The sequence below is a fragment of the Halichoerus grypus genome, chromosome 15 (assembly GCF_964656455.1).
Source record: "Halichoerus grypus chromosome 15, mHalGry1.hap1.1, whole genome shotgun sequence".
In the NCBI taxonomy this organism is placed as follows: Eukaryota; Metazoa; Chordata; class Mammalia; order Carnivora; family Phocidae; genus Halichoerus; species Halichoerus grypus.
Window position 1 is genome coordinate 30,078,435 of NC_135726.1, and position 6,647 is coordinate 30,085,081.

The 6,647-nt window shown below is 41.9% G+C and overlaps 1 pseudogene; it reads left to right on the forward strand.

Moving 5' to 3' along the window:
- Positions 1 to 281: 281 nt before the first annotated feature.
- LOC118535076 (large ribosomal subunit protein uL1 pseudogene) lies at positions 282 to 1,022 on the forward strand (annotated as a pseudogene).
- Positions 1,023 to 6,647: the final 5,625 nt, after the last annotated feature.

The following is a 6,647-nucleotide window of genomic DNA, read 5'->3' on the forward strand; positions in this document are numbered from 1 at the left end:
AAGAGGTTTATGCAAATTACCTCATTTAATTATCCCAATAACCTTATGAAGTAACCACTGTTGCCCTCACTTTATTGAGTAGAAAATGCCAGCTTACAGAGGTTAAACAACTTGCCTCCTGCCACAGCTCATGAGTGGGACTGCCCAGATCCCACTGGGATGCTCCCAGGGGATGTCACCTGTATCAGTTTCCTGTGGCTGCTGTAACAGATTGCCACCAACGTAGTGGCTTTAAACAACACACATCTAGCTCTTATCCAGTGGTCATGGCATGTGGCACCATGAGCAGCAAAGTCTCCCGTGACACCCTATACAAGGTGGTGCAGGAAATCCTGCATGGGAACCAGTACAAGTGCCCGTGGTTTTTGAAGATGCTGGAGATGGTGGAGCTGCAGAACAGCTTGAAGAGCTATGACTCTCAGAAAGACAAATGCTTCTTGGGCACCGTCAGGCTTAAGTCCACTCCCCACCCCAAGTTCTCCATATGTGTTTTGGGGGGCCAGCAGTGCTGTGATGAGGCCAAGGCTGTGGATATTCCCCACATGGACATTGAGGCACTGAAGAAACTCAACAAGAATAAAAAATGAGTTAAGAAGCTGACCAAGAAGTATGATGCCTTTTTGGCTTCAGAATCTCTGATCAAGCAGAGCCCATGAATCCTGGACTCAGGACCGAATAAGGCTGTCAAGTTCCATTCCTTGCTGACCCTCAATGAGAACATGGTGGCCAAAGTGGATGAAGTGAAGTCCATGATCAAATTCTCAGATGAAGAAGGTGCTGTGTCTGGCAGTGGCCGTTGGCCACATGAAGATGACAGATGATGAGCTCATGTACAACATCCACTTAGCTGTTAATTTCCTGGTGTCATTGCTCAAGAAGAATTGGCAGAACATCAAGAGCACCATGGGCAATTCCCAGCACCTGTACCAAGGTACAGCTTAATAAACCTTGGTGCTACCAAAAAAACAGAAGCAGAAAACCAAACCAAACCAAACCCACATCTGTTATCATACAGTTCTGAAGTCCGACCTGGGTCTCACTAGGCTCAAATCAGGGCTGCACTCATTTTCAGAGGTTCTAGGGGAGAATCCATTTCCTCCCATTTTCCAACTTCTAGAAACTGCCCCCATTCCTTGATGTGTGTCCCCTTCCTCCATCTCCAAGGTCCACAGTGGTGAAGTGAGTCCTTCTCACATATTACTCCAACCCTGCTTCCATTGTCACATCTACTTCCTTGACTTTCTCCTCTGCCTCTCTTCCACTTTTAAGGTCCCTTGCAATTACATTGAGTGCACCCAGATAATCCAGGATTATCTCTCCAAATTTAGGTCCTTAATCATATCTGCAAAGTTTCTTTTGCCATGTATGGTGACATATTCATGGGTTCTGGAGATTAGGATGTGGACATCCTTGGGAGACTATTATTCTGCCTACCACACACACCCTTCCTTTGGTGCTGTATGTGGCCTCCAAGAAACCCCTGAAAAAGGGACAAAGATAACCATCCCTCCCACTCTCATTTTCACTGATTTTTCCCATAACTGAAGAGCAATGGTGCTTATGCACAAATAAAGAGAGAAAGAATAATTCAGGGAATCGATGTAGAGCTCAAAGCTGACCATCTATTTGTTAGTTGTGTAGGAGAGAGGGCCTATAGCTGGCTCTTAAAGTAGAAAATCCAACTTAGTTCATTACTAGTGTTCCTGGCATGATGCCATAATTAATATATGGTAACAATATTACTAAGAACAAAAACATACAATTATGCCCTTAAAAATGTCAACATGAAAAGTAAACTTAATAAAAGATAGGCACAGAAACATATATAACAGATTATCCTTAATAATGAAATTATTTATGATCAAACATTTATACTTAATTTCAGTTCAATTCTAAAATAGTCACAGTAATGTCATGATTAAATATTAATGCTAGCAGAAACAACCTAATTGGGAGGTTATTAAAGCTTCAAATTAAGTTTCTTTTTCTTTTCCTAACCAAAAAGTTCTGCCTAGAAGGGCATCAGGGGATTTCCAGCACATGTGTTTTATTCACATTGATTTGCTGGGCTGAGAGAGGGACTGCGTCAGGAGAGGTTAAGCCCAAAGTCCCAGGCAATATAATGAGACATTTTCTGTCTCTCCTTCGAGTAGCCGGAGGAATGGTTACTACTCCTGCTTTTCTTGGTACAGAGCTGGCCAGTGCTTTGGGTATAACAAGTTATTGATTGTTGGCTAGTAAACCACCCCAAAACTTAAAACAACATTTTATTGCACACAATTCTGTGGGTCAGCAATCTGGGCTGGGTTTTAGCCCAGCTCATCTGGGGTCACTTCTGGTTGCTTGTCTGGAGCTGGGTGTCTATGATGGCCTAACTCACGTTTCTGGTGATTGGTGCTTTGCTGTCAATGGGCTCACATGTCTCTAGGAGGCTAGCCTAGGCTTCTTTATATAGAGGCTGGGTTCTAAAAACAGTGAAAGAGAGAGAGAGAAAAATCCTAATTCACAAGTGCCTTTTGAGCCTCTGCCCAGGACATCTTTGCTGACCGTCCTATTGGCCAAAGGAAGTCACATGACCAAGACAACAGTCCCAGTGGGATGACCTACACATGGGCATAGATAGAAGGAGGCACAATTCACTGGGGACCATGACTGTATCCATCTACCACATGGGGATTTATCTGGCATGTATTTAGCATCCTCTAGAGATAAATGACACAGAAAAGGGAGTATGAATGTTTTATGCCCTCTGTGTCCTAATAGGGTTGTCGTCCCCAAGAAAGAGGCAATTCATATTATAGTCATTCAAGGAGAAGCTCCCCACACAGGTTCCTCTTAGCTTCTCAGTGCTTTGGGGCAGAAGTGGAGAGCCCATGATCAATGACACATGAATTGTTTCAATCTCGTCATAAGCTGAGAAGCATGTGACAACTATTTCCCTTGACAGGACCCTAGACCAAATAGCACCTCAGGAGTCTATGTCATTACTTTTCAGTGGCAAAGCCCAGATTCAAATTGTGCTTCTCCAAAGAGTTGTGTACATGCATTGCTGTGCATCTGGATGTACTCTCGCAGATTTTCTCCCTACTTACTCTATCAATTACTGAGAGGGGATTGTTGACATCTCCAATGGTAACTGTGGATTTGTCTATTTCTCTTTTTAGTCTGTTGGCTTTTGCTTCAGATATTTTGAAGCTCTGTTATCGGGCATATCTGTTTAGGACTGTTAGATCTTCTCGATGATTTACCTTTTGTCATTAGACATTAGATACTATGATACTGTAATGTCAGAAATGTCATTAGAAGATTCTGGGTAATTTCCCTGTTCTGAAGTCTACTTTGTCTAATATTAGCAAAGTCATTTCACCTCCCACTTAATTAGCATTTACATGAAGTCTTTTTCCTATTCTTTTATTTTTAACCTATCTATATTCCTTTTCTCTGGCTGCTTTTGGGATTTTTTTTTTTTTCTAATAGTTGGCTTTCAGCAATTTGATGATGGGATTTTGGTGCAGTTCTCTTTAAATGCGCTCAACTTGTGGTTCATTGAGCTTCTTGAATCTGTTGGTGTATGGACCTCTAGATGAATGTTCTTTCTTTGTCAATCTTTTTAGTTTTTTTTTTTTTAATTGATTATTGACAGGCAAATCAGAAATGAATTTTGATTGTGCCAAGACACAAAAGAACAGACTATTGATTCACTAATTGTGGTTGGGACAGAAACAACCAGTTTGATAAAAACCAGAAGGAGTCAATTCATCTAAGGATCAAAATTTTCTATCAGGACTCAGGATAGCTGGTTCTTATCTATACCTGCCAGTTGTAAGCTGTGTAATCTTGGGCAAGTACTTCACTTTTCCTGTCTTGAAAATGAGGGATTTGGGTCTTCTGAAGCCCCTTTCAACCCCTATATTTCAGTATTCCTTGTGTTAAGGCAGCCTTTTCAAAGCATGCTTCAGAAAACATGAATCTCATATAATAATTTAGGAAAAAAGGGCCCTCCCCATTCAAAGGTATTTGGGAAACTTTGCCTATTATTGTATTTCATAGAATCTAAAATGCCATTAAATAAGGACATACCATTACTTTATGCTCAACCAAGAGAGACAAACTGCCGCCAACTAAACCATGAAATAACTCTTTCCTAGCACCTGGAATTTTTATTTTCTACTTATTGAAAGAGTTCTATAATATTTATGTAGATATATATATTTTATCATAATCACTCTTGGGTATTAAAGAAGAAAATTTAAACAAAATTAAGTTGCTTAGGCTCCCCTCATGTTGAACTGGACCCTCTGATCATTTGTTTGACTCTAAGTCATTGAAGTTTGTGGGTTTTTTTTTTTACAAAGTATCTTCTTCTCTGTCACCAGAGTTTGGATGCTGCAACATTTCTTAAAAACATGCTCTACTATTGTTTCTGGGATTTTCTTCCAAGCCGCTGACAGCCACAAAGGAAATTTTAATGCATATGTTCGGGCACAGCTGTTTTCTGGCTGACTACAACTGTAAGATGCATTTTGATTTCAGAAATGCTAAAATGTGGGGAAAAAAGTGCATTTTGGAATGAAGGAAATATGGTATAATCCCTTCTAGGATATGCATAATGCATGATGCATATTTAAGGCTCTGAGATATCCTGCACTAAAAAAAAAGTCTGTTTAACTATTTATCCCAGTGTTTCCCAAACTTAACTGACCCTGGAATCTGGGCCTAATCCTAATATTTTCAGGGCCTTGAAAGAGTGTTAAGGGAAACCTATATACCAACATCTAAATAGTCTAAGTTATAAATTAAGCTAACAAAATGTTATGTAATATATACTATATCCTACTATCTTGACAAATATACCTTACTAATTACCTGGAAATCCAGGTTTGAATTCAGAATTCTTGAACACCTTGGACTTCTGTATGGGGAGAGCTTGGCCCCCAGCTCATGGTCTCTTCTGTCTTCCGTACCCACCACTGGTTGTGTCCCACGCTACAGGGAGCCCTTGAAACATGTCTGTGAACACTCCAGTTGTGCATCCACATCCAAGTTGCTTCTCCACGAGTGTGGGAGCTATCTGGGTATGCAGAATGTGGGCTAGAAGGAGCAGTGTGGGTTCTGAGTAGACATGTCCCCTCGGACCTGTGGCCTCCTTGTCCAAAAGGGCATAGCTTAGAGAGGGCCAGAGTAGGCCTCTGCCACTTAAGACCCAGATCAGGGGCCTCAGGATGGGGTTGCTGGAATTTTTTTTTTTTTAAAGATTTTATTTATTTATTTGACAGAGAGAGACACAGCAAGAGAGGGAACACAAGCAGAGGGAGTGGGAGAGGGAGAAGCAGGCTTCCTGCTGAGCAGGGAGCCCGATGCAGGACTCTATCCCAGGACCCTGGGATCATGACCTGAGCCAAAGGTAGACGCTTAACGACTGAGCCACCCAGGCACCCCTTGCTGGAATGTTTTTATCACATAACACCTACCAACATCCCATGGAATAGGCAACATTTTCCAAGAGCTTCCCTGAAGGTGGGTGGTTCTGTTGATGAATATGCTTATACTTTCTTTCCCTGTCTTTTTCTCTCCTCTTCCCTCCTCCACTGTTTTTTTTTTTTAAAGATTTATTTTTTTATTTTAGGGAGAGGGAGAGAGAGAGAATGGGGGTGGGGAGAGGGATAGAGGGAGAGAGAGAATCTCAGGCCGACTCCCCACTGAGCGCAGAGCCCGGTGCGGTGCTTGATCTCATGACCCTGAGACCATGACCTGAGCCCAAACTAAGAGTTGGACACTCAACTGACTGAGCCACCCAAGGTGCGCCCACCACTGTTTGTTTTAAACCTCTTCTTTAGTTGATTAATAACATCCAATTTTTGTATAATACCTTTCCCCTCTTCCAAAGACATCCCTATCCTTTCTTCCCTATCACATACTCAGGAGGAAGTGGGGGCAGTAATGAGTACCCTCTTTCGGTAGTTGAGGAAACAGTGGCACAGAGCAGTAAAATGACTGGTCCGTGCTACTGAGGGCAGTAACTGTGTTAGGCTCGACCTCCTGACTCTGATTTATCGCTGCGCAAGAGAAGAAATCAGTGATACCTTACCTGTTGAGAGTGTGATCGCATGCATTCGTGGATATCTGTGACAAGTACCTAATTGTAATGTCTGTGCAGGGAGATGTGCATGGTGGGATGCAGAGGGTTTAAGCCAAAGAAGAGCAGGGATCTGAAAATAATAAACAAAATCCCCTAACTCAGTCACCTCTGCTTCCAAATCTATTGCACAAAAATCTTGATATCAATTCAAGTTAAATGAAGGGAATTTATTTTACCATCTGGAACAGCCTCTTGGCCCTCTGAGATGTGTGAAAAGAGGAACTCTACCAATGGAATGGAGACAAAATTCTGTAAAGTTGGGCCATTACTCTGTAGAGAGTGGCTAAGAACAGGTGTGTGTGTGTATGTGTGTGTGTTTCACAAGTATGAACAATAAGCACCTATTTACAGGTACAACCCCCACCCCCACCCCAAGGCAAGTTCTTAATTCCGTAAACAAAAGGAGAGAGATTTCCCTTCCTCTTTTCTAGAAGTCTGTACTCTTGAAGTCTTATCTTCTAGATGAGTAGAAGCTGGCCTTTGGAAGTCCTTGTAACTCTCCTTCTGT